Source organism: Felis catus, chromosome C1 (assembly GCF_018350175.1).
Source record: "Felis catus isolate Fca126 chromosome C1, F.catus_Fca126_mat1.0, whole genome shotgun sequence".
NCBI lineage: Eukaryota > Metazoa > Chordata > Mammalia > Carnivora > Felidae > Felis > Felis catus.
In genome coordinates, this window is record NC_058375.1 from 63,396,929 (window position 1) to 63,424,778 (window position 27,850).

At 40.7% G+C, this 27,850-nt stretch overlaps 2 long non-coding RNA genes across 2 annotated transcripts; one reads left to right on the top strand and one right to left on the bottom strand.

Annotated features, from left to right (window-relative positions):
• Positions 1–7,098, bottom strand: LOC109503103. The gene is made up of 3 exons (XR_002162003.2): positions 6,979–7,098; positions 4,814–4,895; positions 1–291 (listed from the first exon to the last, which is right to left on the bottom strand). It is a non-coding gene; the product is annotated as an uncharacterized LOC109503103 (long non-coding RNA).
• On the top strand, positions 5,203–27,850 carry LOC123379660. The gene is made up of 3 exons (XR_006584414.1): positions 5,203–9,841; positions 22,854–22,996; positions 23,470–27,850. It is a non-coding gene; the product is annotated as an uncharacterized LOC123379660 (long non-coding RNA).

Here is a 27,850-nt window from a genome sequence, read left to right on the forward strand (position 1 = left end):
TTATGACAAAAATAAGTATTTATTATTTTCAAATTTCTGTGGGTCAGGGACTCAGGAGTGGCTTGGCTCAGGGTCTCTCAGGAGGTTGCAGTCCAGATTTTGACCAGTGCTACATTCATGTGAAGGCTTCTTGACAGGCTGGAGAATCTGTTTCCAAGTGGCTCACTCATGGTGCTTGTGACTTGATGCTGAGTGCTTTGTTGAAAGCTTTCATTCCTTGCAATGTGAGCCTGTTCATCGACTGCATGTGTTCTCATGACATGATGTCCAATTTCATCCAGGGTGGGCAATCTAGGAAAGCAAGGTAGAAGTGACAATGCCTTTTATGACTCAGGATCAGAAGTCACAAGCCATCATTTCTGCCACATTCTGTTCATTACAAGCAAGTCACTCTGTCCAATACACAAAGGGAAAGGAATTTGGCTTCACCTTTTGAAGGGAAGAGTGTCAAAGAATGTACAGACATAAAAACCACTGTAATCTGAATCCTGTTCTTGACCACTAACTCTTCCAAAAAGATCCCCAAGGGAATATGCACACGCAGGTGCATGCGCACACACACACACTCATGAAAATGAAAGCAAAGACGGAGTTTGACCCCAAACCTCAATATATAACCCCTGGTCTGTGGAGAATTTTTTTTAAGTTTATTTCTTTATTCCAAGAGAGAGAGGGAGAGAGAAAAGCCCAGTCAGGCTCCACACTGACAGTGCGTAGCCCTATGTGTGGCTTGAACTCATGAGCCTGTAAGATCATGACCTGATCTGAGATCAAGAGTTGGACACTTAATCAATAGAGCCACCCAGGTGCCCTTGTGGAAGAATTTTTAACTGAAGCTAGATAGGTCCGAATGATAATACAAAAGCAGGCCAAAGAGCACTTAGGTGTGCTTCCACTCCAAAGCTAACCACTCCAGTGAGAGAAAAGTGGAAGGAGAACCTATGAGAGAAGAGAAAGGGAAGCGTGGAGAGCAGACAGACATATTTCCTTTAGTGCCTAGAGTTTCTTGCCTCAGGGTTTTCCAAATAGCGTAGTAGCTCCAGGGCCGCATCTGTGTTGGAGGAAAGAAAAATATGAAAAAAGAGAAAGAGAGATGATGGGAAGGTTTCTTAGGGCAGCTGTAGTATTCTTATCATTCCAGGCCTGTGAAAGAAAAGAAAGGAGGAATGACCCAACATGTATATCGTATGATATTTAATTAGCAAAGTGGCTCTACCCAGTAGTATAGCGACCAGTATAATGGCCTTAAAACTGATCAGGTCATAGCAACAGCCATCACTTTTTCACAGTGCAACAAGTTGGTTGGGGCGGAGGGAGGGGGGTTAAGATGAACATTTCCCCATTTTTTTGGTTTGTATCCTGTTAATCTTGTTGACTTAATCCTACTAGTGGTCAGTCTAGAGCGTGGTCATGGCTTTCATGGGGGAAAGATAAGCAGTGCATTTAGGTAAGTCCCATTTCATTCCTTTTGTGGGTCTCCTTTCGCAATCTTTCCTACAACAGTATAAGAGCCAATATATGGGGGGTCTGGGCCCCAGGTTCCTTTAATGTTGTCCCTAGAAGTTTCTGAGATGGATGAAGCCTGGAGATGAAGGCTACCATGTACCCCAGGCTGAGATTTCATTCCTCTGTGAAATCTTTCATTCATTCCTGTCATCTCAAAAATGGTCCACTGTATTGTCCAGTGAAACAGCATTATTAAAATAAGCACCATGTAAAAGCATAGCCCCAAATACAGTTATATAATATAAAAAGGCTCCAAATTTATTGCCACCACAATAAATTTAAAAATTCCCTTCTCATGATCAACTACTAATTATTCTGTTGCAAGGGCACATTTTGAGAGGCATTTGCCCTAATCTAGAGAAGAAGCCCTAACTCCAGATCCCCACTAGCCAGTGGCAATGGCCCAGACAAGCCTCAGGTGGCATATTTGAGATCCTAAGATACAATAGGTCACAGGTTAACTGGCAAGTATAAACAGCAGCTGTCCTGCTGCATCACAGGGAATATCAACTTCCCAGCTAGAGTCAAGGGGGAGCCCTGCTGCCCACACCCCTCCTTAATCGAGCCAATCCTACACTTTAGGGTCTGTCATTTGCAGCATTCCATTTCCACATACCTATTTCCATATTAATCATGACACCTGGTTGCAATTCAGAAACCCACATCTCTAGATGAGAAAAGGGAAAGAAAACAATTGTCAATTAATTGTATCTCAGTTCCAATTCAGTGATTGGAATCCTAATATTGCTATTAAGATCTCAGTCTCATGTCCGGTAAATTTTCTATCTTTGCCTTCTGAGTACGGTCAGTGAATGACACACAAAAGGATGTGGCCTCCTCCTCCTCCATCTTTTTCCTCCCCATCTCATGTGCTTATGCACCTCATGGCATAAATGGGGTTGGAGTGGGGAGAGAGAGGAGTACACTCAGGTGATTGCCTATACCTTAAAGATAAGGAGGTGAACTCCTTTCTGTTGGCTAATTTTGCTTCTCCCTCAGATGCTGGTGACATGAGAGATGCTCATATCTGCAGATATCTCCACCTGGGTGCAGTAGGAAGCAGTCTCCCCGTCATCCAGTTGGTCTTAGTATAGGTGGTATACACTCTCAGCTGTGTTTCCCTGATGTAGCTTCAGGCCAGGGGAATCCCCAGAGGAAGATGCTCCCATCTCACTTCAGCCTCACTTCAAGAAAGTGTACCAAATGCCCCATCATGTGTGTGGTTTCTGACTAGGTGGGTGGCTGTCCTAGTCAGAATGATATTTCTCTTAACCCATCTCCAAATCCTCAGCACCAAGGAGCCTGGAAACCTTCTGTTTCTCCTTTTTGGAGCTGCAGAGTACCCTGCAAGCTTTGCATCAGCTCTGTTATGAGCCAGCTCTCAGAAACTCCAGGCAGAAAACAGGCCGTTTCCCCATGACCTAGAGTGATCATCACCCTGATTGATGGCTCTTCTGGGACTTTCAGCTTTTCCCAGGATGAAAGAGAGAGGCAGATGGAACATCACTGTTTCCACACCCTGCTTCACCATTGGGAAAATGGTAAAATGGAGAAAAGACCAACTATGTAACTATAATTCCTTCCCCAACTCTCTTTTTCCCCCTCTCCCATTTTTAGATTTCTTTATACAGATGAAAAAGGAAGGACAATTATCCAATAGTTTCTGCTAGAAGACCTCAATATAGCAAATCATATGCTGGGTAGTCTAGCACCAACAGGTTAATGAACTTGAAAGGTAAAAGAGGTGTATTTTGTTCTTAGCAATGAGGTGTTATCAGAGTATTTTGCACCAGCATCATCCTGTTGCCTTAATATGAATGATTTCTATGACCCATCTAAATTCCTGTGAATGACACTGAAGACCTTCCATAATCTTAGCACTATCTACCACATCTGTACTGGTCCTGCAACAGTCTCCTCTTTGAGTCATAAGAAGCATCTGTTTGCTTCCCACACATACTGGGTTTTTTTTATTTTATTTATTTATTTTGAGAGAGACAGAGACAGCATGAGTGGGGGAGGGGCAGAGAGAGAGGGAGACAGAGAATCCCAAGCAGACTTCACACTGCCAGTGCAGAGCCTGACAAAGGGCTTGGGCTCACAAAACCATGAGATCATGACCTGAGCCAAAACCAAGAGTCGGATACTTAACCGACTGAGCCACTCAGGCTCCCCACACATCATGCTATTTTTATGCACTGGCGTCTTTTCAGTGCTTTGCTTTTTTCTAAGACCTCTCTTCCTTCTTCTCCTTTTCTCTCCATCACCATGACCATTGTTGTTGCCTGTGTTATCCTTATATTCCAGGATGAACGGACTACTTCTTCCTCATATCTTCATTAAGCTCTGGACTCCACATTGAATGGAACCTAGATGGAGGTCTCCTTGAGGGCAGAGGGCATGTCTCACTCGCCTTTATATGCCTAGTGCCAAGCACAGTGCCTGGCACAAAATAAGTGTGGAATACATAATGAACTGAATTGAGGTTCTGAAGGAAACTTACCATATCCAATTTGTTCATTGCTCTTGCCAGGACCCCTCTGTCTACTCTTCTTTTTTTTTTTTTTTTCTTGCAAGATTCATTTTGGGAGCAGGTCATTTAAAACCACTTACATCATGTTCTGTCTGTATGCTCTGATTGCATACCTTTCACAGTAATATTTTATAGACAGTAATTATCCTGTCACTCTTATGATATAGGTTAGTATCACTGTATTGATTGAATAGCTTATTTATTGAACTGCTGTTTGTCTCAAAGACTCTCTTTCTTTCAGAAAAATTCAGCTTTAAAAGATAAAGGAGCTATGAGCAAAGTCAAGAAAAAAAAAAGAGATAGTTGGCTGCTAAATTTCTGACACTGTAATAAGCCAACTTTGATAGCATTGATTTCATAACTAACCCAAGATAGATCTTAAAATGAGACAATCTGTAGTTTCTTTAAAATAAATAATTCAACCAACAAAGGCACATGAAATGAATGATAAGCAAAGATGATTAATGCTATCATATTCATTCTGTGTTTTGAGTCCAGGAGAACAATCCTGGAATATTTCCTCTTCATAAAGCATTTAAACAAACTTATGTATTACAACTATTACACGAGAAGCAGTTGCATAGTGGTTTGTGGTACTATGTGCTAGGCGCTGTACCTAGGAAATATTTCATTGCCTCATTTAGATCTCACTACCCTCTTGTATTAGGGTTCTTCAGAGAAGCAGAACCAATAAGATTATATATATATATATATATATATATATATATATATATATATATATATAAAGAGGTGCATCATAAGGGATTAACTCACATGAGTATGGAGGCAGGCAAGTCCCAGTAACTGCAGAGATGGCAAACTGAAGACCCAGGAGATCTGATGTTTCAGTGTGAATCTGAAGGCAGGAAAGAAGCTGATGTCCCAATTCAAAGGCAGGGAGGGAGGCAGAAGGAATTCTTTCTCACTTAGGAGAGGGTCAACTTTTTTATTCTATTTGGGCTTTCAACTGGTTGGACAAAGCCCATTCACGTTAGGGAGGGCAATCTGCTTTACTCAGTTTACTGATTAAAATGTTAATCTCGGGGCGCCTGGGTGGCTCAGTCGGTTGAGCGTCTGACTTCGGCTCGGGTCACAATCTCGCAGTCCGTGGGTTCAAGCCCCACGTCGGGCTCTGGGCTGATGGCTCAGAGCCTGGAGCACACTTCCGATTCTGTGTCTCCCTCTCTCTCTGCCCCGTCCCCGTTCATGCTCTGTCTCTGTCTCAAAAATAAATAAACATTTAAAAAAATGTTAATCTCATCTAAAAACAACCTCACAGACATACCCACAATGTTTCACCAAATATCTGAGCATCTGTGGCCCAGTCAAGTTGGCATATAAAACTAATCATCACACCTTTGTAGTAGGTTCCATGACCATCCTGCTTTTTAGATGAGGCAAAAGAGAGAGGTGATGTAACTTCCTTGTCATGTACGATGGATAAATGGTATAGACTCTGTTCTAACCCAGGTCTGACTACCCAAAGCATGGTTCTTAAAAAAGAGAACAGGACTTAGAATTTAGACCTTGATTTTTTTATGAGAATTAAACTTTTTTAAAAAAGGAATACAAAAGCACATATCACTGTGCTTGGCATATAAATTCATCATATATGACTAACATTATTAGTATTAGCATTAGTATTATTTATCTTAGAGAGAGAGAAAGCAGAGAGAAAAAGAGAGAGAGAGAGAGAGAGAGAGAGAGAGAGAGAGAGAGAGAGAATCTTAAGTAGCCTCCACATTAGCATCAAGGCCAACATGAGGCTCAATCCCACGAACCTGGAATCATGATCTGAGCTGAAATCAAGAGGTAGATACTCAACTGACTGAGCCACCAAGGGGCCTCTATTATTAAAAGAATTATTATTACAAACAAACCTTGGTCCTCAGAATACTAAGTAGTGAGAATGCCAGAATGTACTTTAAATGAAGATATATTTGACCAAATGTTATTCTCTATTCTTTTCTTTGGTTTTGTGATATAAAGATAAAAAATTGTAAATCACTAGATAGTTAATTTCTCCAACATATCCTCTTGCAAAAATGATATTACCTTTGGCAGAGATATACTTTATTCCTGCTGATGCTGTTAGAAAATGGCAAGGTCAACCAAAATGAGAAATTGACAGCGTCTCTGTCTTTCCAGTTTTTAATAAGTATTGTCAAAAGAAATAATAATCAGATTTGAACTTGTTTGTCCTTGATGTGCCTTTTTTAAAAGGCCTCCTGGAAAATCTAATGTAAGATCAAAAGCAGCTGGGAAAGAGTAGAAATCACTTGAACATACTTCCTTTCTTTATTCTATGGGATAAAAATAAAATACTCACTTTCAATGACTCAGGCACTGGGGGATTTGCCTCTTTCTTTTCCTAGGGTGTGGGGAATGTTGGTAAAGGGAGCTCTAAGGAAGTAATAAACCAGATTTTCCAAAATGTAAATAAATATTACCCTTCTAGGGAATAAATGGTTTTTAACGACTTTGTCCCCCAGACTCCTCGTCTCATTTCTAGGGCAAAACTGTGAAATTAGTTATATTTTTTTTCCTTCTTTTTCTTCTGCCACGAAACCTCCCATCCTTCATCCAAAATCCTTGTGTTCTTTCATCTCCACATTTTGTGTTCTCAGCAGAGGATGTGATAAACTCACAGCCATTAAGATACAATGACTTCTAAGAATTATTGTGCTCTTTTTACCAATCCCCTTTAGAATTTAACCAGCTTTATAACTTAAGAAGCTTTAATTATAGGCATCAATGAGATTGAGGGGGCATTTACTACAATCAGAGGGACCTCTCTGGAGTTGCTGAAATCACAACATAGAGAGAACAGGCTCTCTCTGCTTTCCTAGACATTAAGCGCAGCCTTGCTGTTTTCTTACCTTGTCTCTAACGTGGGCCCTAATTCCAGCTATGCTCATCACAGTGCTAATCTCCCTTACCTGATTCCTACCAGTGCTCTCCTCATTCTGTCTCTGTACGGTGTGTCAGTGCTGTTGTCTCCATTCAGAATGCCTTCTTCTCCCCTCTCGGGCAACCCAGGCCCCTTACTTCAAATGAGCCCAGCTTAGTCAAAATTCTCCATTGAAGGTATTAAAGTTTAACTGAGGAAATAAACCATTTTCTAAAAAAGTAACTATGAAAAGGTACAAGGTAATATACAACGAGGAGCCATGCTAGTGATAGATTCATAAGTAAACATCATCCTGACTCCCAAGGAACTTATCTTCTTCTGAGGGACACAGATAAACAGAAAAGCAACACACAGGTAGGAAGATACAGTAGCACAACAGAAAGGGGGCATTATGGGAGCAGAAAGGAGGTACCCATCTGCTAGAGTGCATTGTTGTCACCTGGGTAGCCCTGAGAAACTGCATTATCTAAGGAGTTGTGCCAAACAATTGCCACATGATTTAGTGTCTCTGACTTTGCCAAGTAATACTATATCACAGGGGGAAAAAAAGAGAAACATTTGAGTGTAGTAGGACTAATGAACACACAAATTGGAAGGAATGTTTCCAGCAAAGAGCAATAGTCAGACCATGAGCACCATTAGATTTTGGTAGCTCTTCCTCCCATTGTCTCACACTGAAGGAAGGGGCTGCTGAGTCGCTTCCCTGATCACACGCATCCAGCTTCCTTCCTCCTGCTGTGGAAAGATGCTCACTGCAAATTCTCTCACACTAGTGAGCCAGATCCTCCCAACCATAAAACAAGCTGTGTTGGGCACATGTTTGCCTGTAGTAACAACCATGTGAAGGGTGTTTAAACTCCTAAGGCAATGAGAGATTATAGAGAACAGTGATTAAGAACCAGCCTGCTTAAGTTGAGTCCAGGCTTCACCACTTACTAATGGTTTGATCGTGGGAAAGAGGCTTAAACTCTTGATGCCTCTGTTTCCTAGTCTATACAATGGGAAGAAGAATAATAGCACTACCTCATGGGACTGATACGAGAATTAAACAAGACCGTAAAGTTCTTCACATTGTACGTGAAATGTTTTATGTTTCCTAGGGCTGCTTTAACAAATCAGCACAAACTGCCTGGCTTAAAACAACAGAGATTTATTCTATCACAGTTCTGGAAGCTAGAAGTCAGAAATTAATGTGTCAGCAGGGCTGTGCTCCCTCTGAAGGCTTTAGGGAAGAATTGTTCATTGCCTCTTGTCATCTGATGGTTGCTGGCAATCCTTGGTGTGGCTTGGCTTGTGGACACGTCATTTCAATCTCTGTCTCTGCCATATTCCATGTTGTTCTCCTTGTGTGTCTCTGTGTGTCTTCACACAGCCTTCTGATAAAGATACCAGCAATTGGACTTAGGGTTCACCTTAGTCCAGTATGACCTCATCTTAATTTAACTGATTACATCTGTGAAGACTATATTTCCAAATAAAGTTACGTTCACAGGTTCCAGGTAGACTTGAATTTTGGGAGAACATTATTCAACCCAGAATACCTAGTAAGTATGCAATAAATGTTAGGTAAAACACATTCACCCATTTTACCACACACACCCACAAACATAAAACATAAAACATGTACTCACACACACTGAGGGGATTCTGGGAAGATGGTGGTTTTAATATGACCTTACTCATACTCTTTATTCTCAACTTTAGTCTCTATTTCCGAACCAAGTAGTTGGGGGCTTTCCAGAAGGCTCTGAGGGGCATGTACTTTTGGAGACAATTGGTGCAGGAATATCTTCCCTCTGGTCAGTCCCAGGGGAAAATCGATACCAGGTTCCATAGTTTCCCTGGATCTGGAGAAGTTGAGGAGTAGCTAAAAAGATGGGCTGAATCCCCTCTATTCCAGAGAATGAATAAGTGGGAGGAAATTGGGTACAAAGATGATGAATGGAGCCTCACAGCCTGGCTGCTATATACCCAAAAGAGCAGAGACCAATGTGCCTTCTTCTACTTTCAGACCTTTGGCCATGTAAGGTGCCATAGCAGCTGCATCTGAGCCCTAATAAGAAGGGAGAAGAAAAGAAGGCACATCAGGCACCAAGGTAGACAGAAAAGGACTGAGTATGACTCTTGGAAAGAACTGCTATTGAAATATAGCTGTTGGAGAAGATAAAGGATAACGGGAATAAAACAATGAAAAGAACACTCAAAGATATACAAGGAGAGCACAAAACAGACTATCTGGAACTAAAACATGCCTTATAAATGAAAACAGTCAGTAGATGAAGAAGAGTATTGCCCCAGTCAGGAGCTGTATATTGGTCTGAAAGATTAAATTTATCAAGACACAGAGCAAATTTTCACAGAGATGGAAATCATGATGGATAAGAGAACAGACTTTGGGGAAAGATTCATGAAAAACCTAATATGAGAATTATAGGAATTCCAGCTAAAGCAAAAGAAACAGACATGAGAGAGCTGAAGGAAGCCCTGACTATAGTCTGGAAGTGCATATCTGTGACTATGCCCCACTAAAGAAAATGCATGAGAAAGGACACAAAGCAAGCAAAGGAACCCAGAGACTTCAACATAAGAGAAGATGAAAGAGAGTGTTTAGGAAAAAGGAGGCTTAACTATAGCTATAAAGGAGTCTTATAGATACAATAGAGAGAACACGACGTGTAGCTTTTTGGCAATACAGTAGTCCCTCCTTATCTGTGACTTCATCTTCTGCAGTTTCAGTTACACCTGGCCAGCCATTGTCTGGAAGCAAATGATCCTCCTTCTGTCATCAGAAGGTCAGTGGTAGCCTAATGCATTGTCAAGATTCCTGCATCAAGTGTCTCACTTCATCTCATCATGTAGGCATTTCAGCCTCTCACATCATCACAAGAAGGGTGAGTACACTACAATAAGATATTTTGAAGAGAAAGAGAAAGAAACCACATTGTATAACTTTTATTATAGTATATTGTTATAATTGTTCTGTTTTATTATTATTGTTACTCTCTTAATGTGCCTAATTTATAAATGAAACTTATAGGTATGTGTGTATAAAAAAAATTCTATATATAGAGTTTGGTACTATCTGCACCTTCAGGTGTCCACTGGAGGTCTTAGAACATATCCTCTGCAGATAACGGGAGACTACCGTGAATTTGAAAACCTAGTGGAAATAGATGTTTTTCTAGTAAAATACAAATGATTAAAATTGGCATATGAAGAACTGGAAAATTTGAATAGACCAATGTTTATAACAGACATTGGAAATATGACTAAAGACCAACTGTTTAAAAAGACAATGGAATCAGAAATCTTCTCAGCTGAATTTTGTCTAACTTTTAAAGAACAAATACTTCCAGTTTTTTAAAACTATTCCTGTCATAGAAAAGGATAGAAAGTACCCAAATTCATTTTATAGTCCCAATTCATTTTGAGAACTGCTAAACTTTGATACCCAACCCCCCCCCCCCAAAAAATAGTAAAAGTAGAGATAGATAGATATATACATATAGATGAATGGGTAGATGGATGGATGGTTAGACAGACAAATGGATAGATAGACTTTTTTAATGCTTTCTGAAAAACAATAAGATACTCATTACTCAGCTCGTTAGTTTTTATTTTTATTTTTAGTATAAATTAATATAAATGTCAGACTCCTGCTTTAAAAACCCTTCATTTGCTCTCCATGGTACTTAGTATATTTTATAAAAAGATCATAGAACATCTCTTTAATCTGGCAAGTCATTTGGTAGTTATAGGGATATAAGACTTTCCACCATGTATTATGTATTCAATTTATTATTTTTAAAAACACTTATGTGACATTTACCTTGAACCACACTGTACCAAGTGCTTTATATTCATTAATGCATTCAGTTCTACAATCATCTCCTGAGATTTGTACCATCATTGCTTCTGTTTTAAAGACAAGGGAACTGAGATTTGGAGGGAATGAACAACTTGCACAGGTCTACAGAGGAGCAGGTCTCTTCAAGCCAACATCTTATTGTTTATGTGTCTAATCTCATGGGCCAGACTGGAAGGTCCTTGGAAAGAGACTATTTTTTTTAAGTTAATTTTTTATTTTTTAAAATTAGTTAGCATATAGTGCAACAATGATTTCAGGAGTAGATTCCTTAGTGCCCCTTACCCATTTAGCCCATCCCCCCTCCCACAACCCCTTCTGTAACCCTCAGATTGTTCTCCATATTTATGAGTCTCTTCTGTTTTGTCCCCCTCCCTGTTTTTATATTATTTTTGTTTCCCTTCCCTTATGTTTATCTGTTTTGTCTCTTAAAGTCTTCATATGAGTGAAGTCATATGATTTTTGTCTTTCTCTGACTAATTTCACTTAGCATAATACCCTCCAGTTCCATCCACATAGTTGAAACGGCAAGATTTCATTCTTTTTGATTGCCGAGTAATACTCCATTGTATCTATATACCACATCTTCTTTATCCATTCATCCATCGATGGCATTTGAGCTCTTTCCATACTTTCGCTATTGTTGATAGTGCTGCTATAAACATTGGGGTGCATGTGCCCCTTCGAAACAGCACACCTGTATCCCATGAATAAATGCCTAGTAGTGCAATTGCTGGGTCATAGGGTAGTTCTATTTTAGTTTTTTGAGGAACCTCCATACTGTTTTCCAGAGTGGCTGTACTGGGAAAGAGACTATCTTATTTTGTGTTCCACATGGCACCATCATAGTTCTTTGAACAAGGTACTAAGTAAGTATTTGTTGAAATTAGCTGGCTGAGTGGCACTTTTTGTTTGTTTTAAGGTAGGGAAACTTGAGCATATTTCAAGGTATCAAATATGGGCCAATGTAGGTATTGAAGATGCCACAGAGGGACGTATTAATGGATCATGATCAATTCATCAATAAGTTTATTGACTGTCTTTTTCCTGCTAGTAGAGAGAAAGATGAAATAGCACAAAGCTCATAGGAAAGTGTAAGCTTCTGAGAAAGATGGACAGTTTCTCCTCTGAGAGTACAGGGACAAATAGACAAGCAAAGATGAACCAGAATGAATATGTAAAGATAAACAGGAGAGGAGCTAAGGGCCTGTCCAATCTGTTATCGGAGCTCAAAGGAAACAATTAGGGAAATATTTTCTAGACTGTCAGACTTTGCAATTTAGTAAAAATAGCAGCTGAAAAATCTAGCTGCTAACGTGACTTTCATATACAGTTGAGGTCTGGGGGCAGGAATTGGTTTGAATAAGGCCCTTATTTTATTGGAACAACTTGGTTGTTCCATATTGGAGTTCATCGGTAGGTCACATGCTAATAAACTAGCCAGTTCCACAAACTTTAAATGATTGCTACTCTAGAAATTGAAAAAGAAGTAGATTTGGAAATGGTATGAAAACCAACAGTGAGAAATACCATGTGTCAGTTTTCAGATAAGCATGACTGTCCATTAGCTCCCCCGGTCATTTAGTCAAGCTGAGCTATTGCCCACAAAGCTTTCTGTGCAGGGTCTGTGGAAAAGAGAGCTGAGAGTTCTATGTGGTTGAATAAGCTGAAGAGTAGAATGCCCATTGTCTGTATGCCCCAAGATCATCTGCAATGTCCAGTTTTCCACTTGACCACACAGGAAATGGGTTGGCTATAAGTTATTGTTTCAGTGTCAGCAGATAAAGTTATCATGGAGCATATTTCTTTTATGCTGGATAGAGGGTTTTTTTTTTTAAGTCTTTGCATAGTGTGTTTCTTTGTTTTTTGTTTGTTTGTTTTCAGTGAATGCTGGAAGCTTGGAATGACAACTTCCATTTAACCTTTTCTTTTCTTTCCTTTTTAGAACATTTTCCTACTGCATGTCATGAGAGTCCTAATATCCTAATTGAGTCATGGTACAATGATTTTCATTTATAAAATAAAATAGCACCCACAGCACCAAATTAAACTCTTTTTAATGAAATCATTGGTTAAAAAAATTAACCCTCCAAATAATTACAATGTATATTTTCTACATATGTAATAACTAACACGTTTTTAACAAATTATAGTTCATAGTGCCTATTTATACATGTTTTAATCAACTGTCATTTCAATTCTGTGAAGTAGGTGTTATTGTCTTTTCTATTTTAAAGATAAGAATTGGGTGTCAGAAAGAATAAGTGACTTGCCCATGATCACAGACCAGTAACTAGTGGAAATGGAATTCATGGCCATTTTTTTACACTCTAAATCCTTTCTTGTCTTCAGAGGAAGAGGTCCATATGGATCCACTCACTATTCATTTACTCAAACATTCAACAAATATTTATGAACACTGTGTTGGCTCTTGAAATGCTTCTGTTAGGAAAAATGCTGGAAATGATGGGGTATAATGGGGTGGTCAGGGAAAGCTTCCTGAAAGAGGTGATGTCTAAGATGAGACAGAATAAATAAGTAGGAATTTATGGTGGGGAATGGGGAACAATGTTCTGAACTGAGGGAACAGCATGTACAAAGGTCCTGAGTCAGGACAAACCATGGTTTGGAAAGTGAATATTAAATAGTGGCCTATTTAGGCATTAGCTGAAACACTGAGTGTTGGAGAGTTAAGGGAAACCTGAGCAAGCTGGGTCTTCAAACTATGCTAAGGACAGTCTTTGAAGATTTCTAAGCTGGGAAGCAGTGTGCTGTTTTTACCACTTCAGAAAGGTCACTCTGGCAGGAGTGTTGGGAATTGATGGGAGAGAAAATAAGGCTAGTATGAGGAAAGACAGTTAAGGTATTATAGTGATGAAAGAGATGATGGATGACAGTGGCCTGAACTGCTGCCCGGTGGCCACATCTGGTCACCTGGGAAACTGTGGCAATTCCATTTGGTGAATGAAAGACAGACCTGCCTGAGCACCCTCTAAGGCTAGCAAAGCAACAAAAGGACCCCAGGTTTAAAAACAATGAGGGTAACAACTTCAGGGCCCCAGTTACGCAAATTCCACTCAGTTGGCAGGCCAGTTAAATTGTTCAGTCTTTGAATTGATTTACCCTCTCCAGATACACAGAAATTTACTCCTTTTTAAATTTTTTTAAAATGTTTATTTTTGAGAGAGAGACAGACAGAGTGCAAGTGGGAGAAGGGCAGGCAGAGAGGGAGGGAGACACAGAATCTGAAACAGGCTCCAGGCTCTGAGCTGTCAGCACAAAGCCTAACGTGGGGCTTGAACTCAGGAACAGAACTGTGAGATCATGACCTGAACCAAAGTTGGACGCTTAACTGACAAAGCCATCCAGGCACCCCCAGAAATTCACTACTTGATGGTATTTTCCCCTCCTTAGTTAAAAATATGCTACTGCTATGCAGTAGACATCATAGCCACTCTGACTGGTTTTATTTGATTGAGTTGTAGTTATCTGAGGATTAGACAGATATTGATTCATGTCATGTTCTGTGTCTTGGATCCTCATCTAATCAAAACATTGCCAAAACATTGTCTCCTAAATGTGAAATTACTCAGTGAATAAATCATAATGTAAAGCTTTCAGGCAAGCCATGCTTAGAAATGAAATTTAAGTAGGAGAAATTACAAAAGAAATAGGGCAAACGATTGCTATTCTGAAGATAATCATTTACACTCTCCTGGTAGTTGGTGGTGGGGTAGCAAGGTGGCAAATAGAAGGGAAATGCAAATGGGGAGAGTCTACTCAATTAACTGTCATTTGCTGCTCTTGACAGAGGATAAAATCTAACCTCCTTAGCACAGAATACATGGCCTTTCAGGATTATTGCTGGCTAGCCCAGTTCCTCTTCCTGGGACACTCTCTTCTTGTTTACCTATGGGTCAATTTCCTTTTGACATTACAAGTCTTTGCTAAACATTACTTCCTCTCTGAAGGCTTTTCTGCCTCCCTCCATCCCCACCGGCCAAATTCTTTTCTTCCTTTGCATTTCCATTGTACCTTTCTGCACTTCCCATTCCAGCATTTGCATGTTATGGGTGTAGAGACAGTCTTTCCTCATTTATTCACAATTCCATATTTATCAATTTTCCTGCTTGCTAAAATGTGTCTGTAATCTGCAAATCAATACTTGTGGACCTTTCATTGTCACTTGTGGGTACATTCACATAAGCAAAAAATTTTAGCCGCTCATCATGAATGTTCCCAACTGAGGTCACTCAAGCACTGCTCTGCCTTCTTGTTTCACCTCTCATAGTGTAAACAAGTGTCCTTTTGGTGGTGTGTTTTATGACATGTCTTTCACATTTTTGTGCTTTTTGTTGGTGGTTTTGTTGTTTAAAATGCCCCCCTGCCAAGCATAGCACTGAAGTGCTGTGTGGTGTTCTAAGTGCAAGAAGACTGTGATGTGCCTTACAGAGAAAAACACGTGTTGCATGTTGAAACGTGAGTCACAGTGCTGTTGGCCGTGAATTCAGTGTTAATTAGCCAGCAATATATATTAAGTTGTCTTCAAACAGAAACACACATAAAACACAGTTATATATTTATCACATGACAAAAATGTAACCAGATGCTTGCAGGGACTTAACCCCATATTTCCCCATATAGGAGCAGTGGCTCAGTATTCCTCCTAAGTCAGTGTTTGTGGTGACTTTATAGAACATAATAATGACAAATAATGAGAATCAGTTATATTTGTTTAAGTGTCTGTAGAATTCCTTTAGAGATGAGACCATCCTCTTTGTATACCTAACACCCAGAATAATGGTGAAAATTAAGAATATGTTTGGTGCTTAGTATTATTGACAGTAGTACCAAAGAATATTTCAAATATAATTTCACTGGTAATTGAAATGGGTTCTTCCTTATTCCAAGTCCAAAAGAGTTCCTACTGAAAGGCCGGATGATTATAATACAGTTTTGGTATTAGTTTGGTCGTTAACTCCAAAGGAATTGTGAATGGTCTTAAACATTTACTGACCTAAAGGGATTGTGGGATTACTGCATTGGAGTCATATAACTCTAGGAAAAGTCAGAGTATATTATATGGCATACTCAACAGAAATAAGGCTCCTTGAAACAGAACTGGCTAAAGCAGTGAGTTTCAGTGGTAGGGCCTAGGGATTTGGAATTTAAAAAGTACTCTAGTCAGTCTGATATATTGTGTTCATAATGCTGTTCCAGGGGTTTCTTACCTTGACTATGGTAGAGAATTGTCCTCTCTGGGGCCCCTAAAGGGATTTTTAATGCAGTTCTTTTTGAAAATAAATTAAGGTTTTTGTTTTGTTTTGTTGTGCTTTGGCAAATGAGTGACTCCCTAGACTGTGTATCTTTTATTATATGTGCATTTACAATAAGCTCTACTCTATTTCACCTCTTCTTCACTAAGTAGCAGGTACTGATCAGTGTGCTAATGAAGAGTTGAGGCTTTCATTTTAGGCTTTGTTTTAGGTGTCTCCCACTGCTCTTCTCCCACACAGTCCAGTCTGAGCTGGGATACTAACCTCTAATGTCAGGGCTGTCATAATGCTAATTAGGCTACTATCAGAATAGGCTAGGTTATGCCTTGGTAACAAACAACCTTCAAACTCTCTGTGTTTAAAATAACAAAGTGTTCTCTCTCTCTCTCTCTCTCTCTCTCTCTCTCTCTCTCTCTCTCTCTCTCTTTTCTAATAATACCCATCTACATTGTGTTGGCAGGAAACAGTGTTCATCAATGGTCATCCAGGGGCCCAGGTTCATGAAAGCCTTGTCATCTTATAACATTGCTATTTCTTTTATATATATATAGTTTATTTCTTTATTTTGAGAGAGAGAGAGTACATGTACACTTGTGAGTGGGGGAAGGGCAGAGAGAGAGGGAGAGAGAGAGAATTGCAAGTAGGCTCCATGCTGTCAGCGCAGAGCCCAACATAGGGCTCAATCTCACGAACGATGAGATCATGACCTGAGCCAAAATCAAGAGTCATATGCTCAACCAACTGCACCACCCAGGCACCCCAACATTGCTATTTCAACCAAGTCTTCAAAGTTTGCTCTGACAGGGGAAATAAGCATGGATGGTCATGTACTGGAACTTAAATGCATCTGCCTGGGAGTGACACATCATTTTTGCTCCTGTCCCACTGGCAAAGCAAATTATTGGCTATGTCCAACTTCAAGAGACAGAGAAGTACAATCCTCTAGTATTCTTAAAAGAAGAGAAGAAGAGAAATATTGGGCAAGCACTTATAATGCCTACCATTATCTGGTTCACTTTTTTTCCCTACATGTACTATGGTCCTGCCTCCTGTGTCTTAGTCTGTTTGGACTGCTGTGATAAAATATCAGGGGTGGAGTAGTGCATAAGCAACAGGAATTTATTTCTCATAGTTCTGGAGGTTGGAAAGCCCACGATCGAGGTGTCAACAGGTGGCGTTTCTGGTGAGAGCCCATTTCCTGGTTCACAGGTGGCATCTTTTTGCTGTGTTCTCACATGGTAAGAAAAGGAACTTTCTTGAGTCTCTTTTATAAGGGCACTAATCCCATTCATGGGGATTCTGCCCCCATGATCTAATCACCTCCCAAAGACCCAACTTTCTAATACCATTGCCTTGAGAGTTAGGATTTCAGCATATGATCTCTGGGGGGCAGGGGGCACAAACATTTAGATCATAATACCCTGCAAAAGATAGAATCCCAAGTCCCCTTGGAACTCTGTAAACTAAAAAGACAAGTCATCTGCCCTTACCCCTCGTGTCTTTCCAGTAGAATAGGGACAGGATAACTTCAATAACCATTCACATTCTGTAAGAGGAAGAATGAGAGACTCATGTCAATAACTGGTTTGGAGAAATTCTGAAAACTCACTGGCATATGGTGATGAGGAGTATTCCTAGACTGAGCCCCATTCTGATCCCCAGGAAAGTCCATTGATCTCCACAGCCCTTGGCATACCCCACTGGGATGTTCTTCCTTCTCTGTTATAATCCTTGGTCTCATATCTGAAGTGGGTACTGGATAGTGCTGCCATGTGGGGCTTCAAGCTTTGCTATGGCAGGAGTGGTAGAGAATTGCACACTTGATCTTAAATGCTTCTACCATGAAGTATGGTATGGTAGATCAAGACTAACTTAAATGGGTAAGGCCATGTAATCCACCCACATGTTCAGAAGGAGAGAAGAACCCAAATACATTAGTAAGCTTTGGTATTATTTACCACACCTCATTTTTATTGATATACTTGTTCAAATTACAGGGTTCCAGCAGACAGACTGGGGTTCAAGACTGGCTTTGCTTCTTACTTTCTATGAGATCTTAGGTAAATTACTAACCCATTTAAGAAACCTCAATTTTCTTATCTATAAAATGGAGATTATAAGAGTGCCCCCTTCCCTGGGTGGTTCCAAGGATGCATATTTCTCAAGTCCCTAGCAAAGTGCCTAGCAGATAATAAGAGCTCTCAAATGTTAGCTTGATGATTGCTGATCACAATGTGCTGGAATGTGCTAGAAACTGCACTCTTTTTACACAGTAGATATTCTCTGTGGTGGAGGGCTGTAAACCCTCTGCTGGATTATCCTTGAATATGGTGGAATGATATAGGATATTAGAAGTCCTTTGGTAGGCAGCGTTTCTTTCTGAGAGCCTCCATTTATGTAGCACATGGCACTTGCTGTGTAACATCACTAAACATCTTTCTGGTATAGTGGTTAGGGAACATCTGTTCATTTGCTTCATTCCCAATTTGGTGAGGGTCACAAACTCCCACTAGAACCCTGCATTTCATTGCTTGAGTCATTGTACACAAGGTTTCATAATAAAGAGTGGTGCCTGATTCCACTGCACCAATAGGAAAACATCTGTTTAGCTTGGGCTGCTATGGCAAAAATACCACAGACATTTATTTCTCACAGTTCTGGAGGCTGGAAGTCTGAGATCAGGCTGCCAACATGAATGGTTCTGGTGAGGGCCCACTTTCTGGTTTGCAGATGGCTGCCTTCTTCCTGTGTGGTGGAGAAAGAGGGATCTACTCTCTTTTTCTCTTATTAAGGCCCTAATTCCATCATGGGGGTTCCATTCTCATGGTCTCTTCTAAACCTAATTATTTCTCTAAGACCCCACCTCCAAATACCATCACACTGGGCATTAAGTCGTCAACATATGGATTTTGAGGGGGATACAAACATTCAGTCCATAGAAACATCTAATTGACACCCACAAAACATCATGGTCACTGATGATGTACCAGGCATTATACTCATCACCGATAATATAAAAATGTGTAAGATGTTGTTTTTGCCACAAGGAGTACCAATCCAATGGGGGAAAAGATAGATGAGTGAGCTGAAAATTCCGTATAATGTATTAAATATTCCAATAGAAGAACAAACAAAATGCAATGGGTTTTCAAATGTAGGAACAACTTAAATCTTCTTGGGATATTAAGATTTAGTTTGGTTGCCATGGCAAGTGGGCTGAACCAATCATCAAAAAAAGTTGGTATTTATTTACTGTGACCTATTTATACACCCAAATCATGTTCACTTTAGTATCTTTGGAATTAGGCCACCTAGATTTTTGGTTCCTGTCAGATTTGCCTTGGCTTTGTTACATGTTTTAACAGCAGGATGGCCTGTTATATCCCTTTTGTTTTTCTTTTTCTCCTGGCCTTTGTTTTTAAAGAACTGTATATAAAATAAAATATCCAGTTGGTTTATATGTTGGCATCTGAGCATCCCTGATCAAAGACCATTCACAATTTCACAATCCTGGAATCTCTTCCTTAAGAACCTCAGAGACAGATTGGTTAATGTTATCTTTCAATTCACCTTTCTTTTCATTGGAAATGTAGAAATATATATTATTTTGGCATGCTGAATTTGACCTTTTCCAGGCCAGTTGTTTCATCTGTCTGGGACAAAGGGAGTAAAACAGACTGTAAAAAGCAGGTCAGAGGGGAAGATTACTTATGAGAAAGAAAGCCTGATTCAGAAGGGAGGCGATGGCATTCTCAGTGTTTTTAAAGTACTTTAGATATTGTGCTCTCTCAAGAGAATCTGTCTTGAACAAGCAAAGAAGAATGTCAGGAAATTGTATGGCTCTTGAAAATAGCTCTCCATCAAAGAGTGATAAGAGAGCTCTCTGAAAGCAGGAACCTTACAGAGTGGGGAGCCCGGGTGATGCCAAGACCATCATCCAGCAAACTTTCTGAGACTTTGGCCATTATCTCAAAGTTGACAAAAGGTAGCTGAGAGAGGGATTAAAAACACATGAGAGTGAGAGTCCAGCTGTCAGAAAATAAGACAAATCCGCCTCCAGTACCTTGTTAGACAAAAGCATAAACTAGTACTGGCCAGTCCTAGACAGAGCTGCCACACATGGCTGTGCAGGTTGTCTGGTGCACAAAGTGCCGTATAAAAGAGGACAGTGTCCACAGCATAGGTATCATAGATCTGTGCAGTTAGTGTCTTTGAGCAGATGGCATGTAAGTGTCTTATTCTAACAAATCCATTTGTTAGACAGATTTCTGATAGGTGGATAAAACTGCCTCAAGAAAGGGGCTTCTTTTCTAATTTTGGACACACTGAACCAGCAGCAGCCACTGGCTCAGAAACAAATGAAATCAGACATACATATTCCTCAGCGTTCTGTGATACTCGAGTCCACTCTAGCAGGATTGAGCCCTGGATCTCACGTATTCATTAATTTAAACAAGCAAACAAACAAAGAACTAGTTGGACATCTGTCACACACACCAGCCACCATTGTAGACAGTAAGGCACATGGAGAACAAAAATCCCAGCCCTCATAGAGACTTCCCTCCAAAGTGAGCTATGAACTGTGAACATCTGGGCATTGGGAAGAATAAAGGACAGGGAGAGTTGGTGCAGAGGAACATGATTAGGCTATGAAGGGAGAATGATCCTGCATTTAATCCCGACTCCAGAATGGTGTGGCCTCAGGCAATTTGATTCTCCTCACTTTATTGGTTTAATATAGGTTAATAATACTTTCTTCATTGGGTTTGTTGGAAAAATTAAAGATATTTTATTTAAAAACTTTTAGGGGCGCCTGGGTGGCGCAGTCGGTTAAGCGTCCGACTTCAGCCAGGTCACGATCTCGCGGTCCATGGGTTTGAGCCCCGCATCAGGCTCTGGGCTGATGGCTCAGAGCCTGGAGCCTGTTTCCGATTCTGTGTCTCCCTCTCTCTCTGCCCCTCCCCCGTTCATGCTCTGTCTCTCTCTGTCCCAAAAATAAAATAAACGTTGAAAAAAAAAATTTATAAAAACTTTTAGTGTGGAGCTTATGACATAGCAAGTATGTGGTTGGTGACAGTAATGGTTATTATTCTTGTAATTATTATCTAAGTAAGGTTAATAGCATGGACAATCCAGTGCTGTACCCCTGGACAGCAGCCTCTATGCTTGTGCTTGGCCTGACATGGAGGGAGGGTGTTAGGATGGGAAGTTTTACTTCCTGTGGATTTACTTCTTTTCCCCACTGTATAAAACTTGTTTTCTAAACCTCACCGAGGAAGTCCAGTAGAGTGAAAACAGACAGACCTCATGACCTATGTGGGAAATGGACGTTGAAATGAGATTCATCTGAGATGGCAAGGTTATGCTTAGTTATGCTCCTACATGTTTCCAGAGGGGATGACTTTTATGTGAAAGAGAGATTGAGTCAGAGGTTGTCACAGGCGGGTTCTGGGGGCTGACTGAGAGATGGAGATTTGCAAGCAGAGAGATTGTTGGGTGTGCTCCTGGGATCAACAGCTGTAGGAAGAGAAGAGGGCAGGATTGGACAGAAAGGGAAATAAAACAGTGATGCATTGAAACAGAGGCCTCAGTTGAATTTATAGGAGCTCTGTGGCTGGGGGATGGCTCTTTAAACTTGATTAGAATTGGAGAGAGGGACCAGGACTTAATTCCCATCCCTAGTCATTGAATAGTCAGCTTGCAGGCTGTCCTTGAGGAGGGCAGTGACCTTGAGTTAGGTGCCTCTCTTCAGCAGAGTGTGAACCCCAATGAGGGACTCAGCCAAGAGCTTCAGCTGCCAATACCCCAGTGGTTACAGAAACAAATGCCTCAGTCCTGGAGAGGCGATCTGAGCAGTATATCCATGACAGAGGTGAAGGTCACCTCCAAGACAAACGCATCCATAAAGAACCCTGCAGACAGAGGCATTAGCTGTGCTTTCTAATCTTTTCTTCATTGTGGCATGTCAAAAATAATAATATTTTACATTGCATTAGGATAAACAGATTGGGTTGCTTGTGGTCAGAGGAGACAGGCTCAGACACTCCAGTTGCCATATGCCTACCTGACAGCCCAGAGCTTAGAGGATTAGAGTTTTGGCAAGCATATTCATATAACCTGAGCCTAAGCACACTGCTTGGGAGATGGTGAATTAAGGTCATAAAGGCAGGTTTGGAGGGTGCAAAGCTGATAGGAATCATTTGAGAAAGGCACATGGTCACTGGTACATATAAAAAGTGAAGCATAATTTGGGGTGCCTGGGTGACTCAGTTGTCAACTGAGTGTCCAACTCTTGATTTTGGCTCTGGTCATGATCTCACAGTTCGTGAGTTCCAGCCCTGCGTCGTGCTGACAGCATGAAGCCTGCTTGGGATTCTCCCTCTCTCTGCCCGTCCCCTGCTTGCGCATGCATGTGCTTTCTCTCTTTCAAAATAAATAAATAAACTTAAAAAAAAACGTAAAGCATTTTTCTTCCCATCACATTTGTGTAAGTCTCACTCTTTGAGTACCTTAACTGTTAGAAAGTCAGAGGCTAGGCTCCAGCTCGCAGTGTGTTCACTTTGAACCCTCCCTCCTTCAAATGGTTTTGAGACTCACAAAACTTCCCTGTGTTCAGAGATATGAATTTAGTTTCTCTATGGCTGCCTGTTACTTTGGAGCCAGAATTCAGTTCATGATTATACATCCTGATTGACGTGCCCCTAAAATATATCATTGATCTCTCTCTCTTTCCTTTTTTTTTTTTTTTTTTTACCTAACCAGGAGGAGGGAAGCAAATAATACTGTGTAGCTTCCATCTGGCATTAATTTCTCTGTGCTCCTCATCAGAATATGATGGAAGCTGGAGAGTCCTGATGTGGCCCATGGTCATTGTCTGACTGCTGCTGTCCATCACAGAGTCACAGGTGAATGCCCTATTGACATTTCTATCATTAACCAACATGTCACCTGTCACAAACTGGGATTATGGTTGTGTTTCTTTGTCCCTCATCGTATTGGTTCATACAGTATATAGATATTCAACATTGAATTAATTACCAACATAAAAGGGAGATTTCTTAAAAAGTCAAAGGATCTGCAATGAGTGGGCCCTAGTTTGTTACCACATAACAATTGGTTCATGCTGAGTTTTGACTACCTTCCTTCATGCGATGGGGCATGTGCTCTCTAGTTTGCCTCAGTCCTGGTGCCTCCCTATCCATTTATTTCAATCATTTATTTTACCTACTGTACCCTATGAGTATGAGTGTGACAGTTGATTTGTGTAATTTTAGGAGGTCTCTGGGGATTCCTAAAAGGCATGAAGAAAAATGGCCAAAGTTAGTCTTGGGGACAACAAAGATGTTACAATTAATTTGGTATGACTTTTATTGATCAGCTAGTCTAGAATGCAGCCCTTGTCCTGGAAGCCTGTAGGTGCTCTGCACACCAGGGAGGAAGCCAAGCAACAGCTGCTGAAGAAAAATGGCTGTAAAAAGCGTGTAGCAGGGAAACACCCCAGTGAAGGTAAGCAGTGAAGACCTATGGTCAGAAATGGGACAGTGAGAGGCAACTGCTGAACAAGAAGGGTCTGAGAGTTCAAGAGATGAGTCAAAGGATGGGTTCTAGGAACCTAGAACAAGGGAGAGGAGGACTGGAAAGATACCTGTGGAGGTCAGGTGTTCCTTCTGATGCCACAAGGGAATCATACAGCTGATAAACAAAACCCATTTGATTGAAAACAGTCATGTTTGTTCTAGATAGTATTCTGTTCCATCCCAATCCAGAATACTAATTTGCTGGGTTTTAATGGCCAAAGCAATTTGTTATTTATGTAAGTAGTGTTAACAGAGAACATTTAACTTTAAAATCAGGTAATATATGTGACAATGTAACCATTCTAGACCATCTGCAAGTGGGATAATGGATCAGATCAGCCAGTTTTTAGTAGATATATCCCATGGGATAATAAAAATCTATGGGATACTTGCTGTCCTATTTCTCCTTCTGCACAACCCGTGCCTTACACAAGCACAGAAGTTTGAATTCATATATTAGGTGGGAATCTGTGAAATTCATGACATTGAATTGTTCTGCTTTCTACCCAAGTCTGCAATTGCTACAGAGATTACTAGATAAGGAAGGAGTGGGTCTGCCCTGTGGATTCTTTGACAAAGTTGTTATGGATAGTCTTATCCTTTATATTAGATTTCTGAATGCCCCTTGTATGACAATGGTCACGCTGGTAACAGTACTTTCTCCCCTCCTTCCTCTCTGCTCCTTTTCCCTCTTCCTTTCCCCTCATTACCCTACCTGCTTTCTCTTCCTGCCAGTGTTCACCGTCTCTAACCTTTCTCAATGTTGTGTAGGGAAAACCCTTTTCTTCATTTCTTCTTTCCTTGCTTCCTGTACCTTTGGCTGACAGACTGGGTAGTTTTTATTTGCTTGCTGGAATTCAGGGTTTCTTGCCATCCCATGGCTCCCTCTTTCTGTTTTTATTCCTTTGATGGAAAGTGCAGCTCTTTAAATCTTCAAGGAGTTGGACGAGCAGACACTAAATTTCTCACCCCATCCTAAGTGCAGCTTAGCCTGCCTTCACCCTTTTTTTGGGGAGAGGGAACTCCCTCTTTCCTTTGGTTTTTCCATCCTGCCTAGGTTTTGGTGGTCTGTGGCTGGATATTTGGAGGATTAGGATAAGGGTACCAAGTTAGTTATGTTTTGAGCCATTTAGGATCCTCATTCTCAGAGTGAGGACAAGCAGCCTGGTTCAGCAGCCACAGTGCCCTGTTGAGGGATAAAGCCAAGAGGTCTGTGAGAGGCCAGGATGTGGGCATCTGAAGAATGACTCCATCCAGCTGAGCCAGCATTCTTGTTTGTATAAGAATCAACAAAAGCAAGATAGAAATAATTTGAGAAAGACTGAGCAGGACTGTGAAATAAAGATAGAAAGCAAGAATCTATACAGAATGATTTAAAAAAAAGCTATACAGAATGAGAAAGAACTTTTGCTTTGAAGAATTTTGTGATGTTCCATTTTTGAGCTAAAAATGACCTTAACTGGACCTTAATAAGAGAAGCTCCTGATTCACAGACCTCAAGATAAAGAAAGCTGTAATTGCTCCAGATGTAGGTGTGTTGCTCAAAGGAGCCCAAGCCTTAGCAGTCTGCATATATAAATAAGCTTCTATTAATAGTAATCCCCAAATCTTGTTGGTTGCCTGCTTAGCCTCCATGATGCAAAGTCCTGTGGCATATAGGCGAGTCCCAAAGTCTTACATAGAACCAGGACCACTATTGATGTTGGCAGCTACTTGCTGCTGGCCTTGCTGACCGAGTTCCTTCCAGGTTACTGCAATACTTTTGTAAGCAACTATCTTTATGGCAGTTGTACCAGTGTTGACATGGAGGGCAGACAGGTTTTTCATTCTGGCTCTAGTTATACTCAGTCTTTAAGTGTGGCAAGAGGGAGGAACTTTCTGTTCTGACGTAATTTCTGTGTGTGTGTGTGTGTGTGTGTGTGCGCGCGCGCGCAAGTGAGAGAGAGAGAGAGAGAGGTGTGTGTTGGGATCTCACAAAACATTGTGCAAGAATGTTACAGGGTTTCATGAAATAGCTCATGTACCAACAGTCTCCCCCCCTAAATAGTGGGCTTGCCAGGGGGCATGCTGCATTCAGATTCTCCTACCCTACTGCTTCATGCCATGCCAAGCCAGACTTCTTCCCAAAAGAGAGATTCCCTCTGAGGGAGTTTGCCTTTCCCTTCACCACCTCTGCCCCAGCCCCAGGCATGTCTAGTCCTTGCCACAGCTGTGGAATGGGTTCAAACAGTTTTTTTCACTGCTGCTTAGCCTCTGTGAAAAACAGTGGGTACCAACATAAACTTGGAAGAATACTCAGACATATCTAGTGGCCTCAAACAAAAGGGCCATTGGCCATCATAATTAACAGCCTTGAGTTCCTTCAGAACTTGTTTTTAAAGTTTATTTATTTTGAAAGAGAGACAGTGCAAGTGGGGGAGGGGCAGAGAGAGAAGGAAAGAGAGAAAGTCCCAAGCAGGCTCTGAGCTGCCAGGGCAGAGCCTGACGTGGGGCTCAAACCTGTGAAACTGTGAGATCATGACCTGATCTGAAACCAAGAGTCAGATACTTAACTCACTGAGCCACCAAGGTGCCCCTCCTTCCAAAAATGTCAATCTAGTCGTCCCTACCCTTCATCCCTGTGTTTCACTCAATTACCTGAGTTCCAGAGAAAGGTTTTAAAATCTATTTTTTCCTAATTTTGTCTTATGACTATTTGTCAGCTAGTCAGAATAAGGCAATGTTTACAGAGAATAAGATCGATTTACAGGATCTTAGCCTGTTGCTTATTCTGTATGGGTTAAAAAGACTTGCATGGAAACCAGCCATCCTTTGTAGCAGGTGTATGATAGAGAAATGCACTCAAATTTCCAAACTTATAAATGATTTTTCTTATAAATTTAGACCTTGATAAAGAAACTATTTACATAACTTCCAGCTAGTCTTCTAGAATGCACATGAAGAGAGTAAATATTCCCAAAGAATGACAATGTTTTTCTTTCCAATCTTTGATTTCTCCCTCTCTACCACCAGCTTACAAGTCTCCTCCTTCCTTAAGAACAATACAAAACAAAAGACTCTTCTTTATCTCCTTCAGGCTACTGTAACAGAATATCAGAGACTGATAAGATAGATGGTTTATAAATGGCAGACATTGATTTCTCACAGTTCTGGAGGCTGGGAAGTCCAACATCAAGGCCCTGGCAAATTTGTCACCTGGTGAGACCCACTTCTTGTGACAGCTGTCTTCATGTGGCAGAAGGGACTAGGGACTCTCTGGGTTTGCTTTTATAGGGGCAGTAATCCTATTCATGAAGACTCCACCCTCATTACTAATCACCTCCCAAGGCCCCACCTCCTAATGGCCTCCCACTGGAGGCTCGGTTTCAATGTATGAATTTAGGGGCCAGACATTCAGTCCATCACAGACTCTTAAGAGACTTTAACCATGATGGTTTTGTAGTCGCAGGTCCCGTTCCACTGCCTCTGCTGCTGAACTTCCAGACAGTGGCATCAACACTCATTGTTTCCACATCACTTCCTATTCTCTTGACAACCTCTTACAATCTGATTTCACCCTCACTGATCTGTTGAAACTGCCATGAAAGACCAAAATGATCTAATTGTCAAATCTCATCCTCCACAGCTCCTGGCAGCACTGTGAACATTGTGTCCTATTTAAGACTCCTCTTTTGATTTCCCTAATGTTGTGCTCTACTGTATTTTTCTCTATATCTCTGGCTCTGACCTTGTTTCATTCTCTGGATATTTTCTTCCTTTTGTCCTTTAAGTATAGGGTTTTAAAAAATGAAATATTTTCTGCATATTAAACTGCAAAGACAGAATACCCAAGTACCCATCACCCCGTCTAAGAAAGAAAATATTACAGCTGTAGCTGAAATCCCCTGTGAGTGCCTTCTTAATTATTTTCCCCTTTTTCCCCCCAAAGAGATAACCAGTGTCCTGGACTTTGGGGGCATCATTCTCATATATGCTTTATACTGTTACAAAAAATGTTTGTTATCATACTTCCTTGTCCAGTTGAGCAGTGTGTCTTTGAACAAATCTAGGGAGGCACTGTTTACAAAGGTTATGATAGGGAAAGTGCTCCTTAAAATTGTGCAGTGTACATCCTGCACAGAGACATGCAGGGCCTTCATTGTTTTGCCTGTTTGGGAGCTTTTTAATTTTTTTTTGATGTTT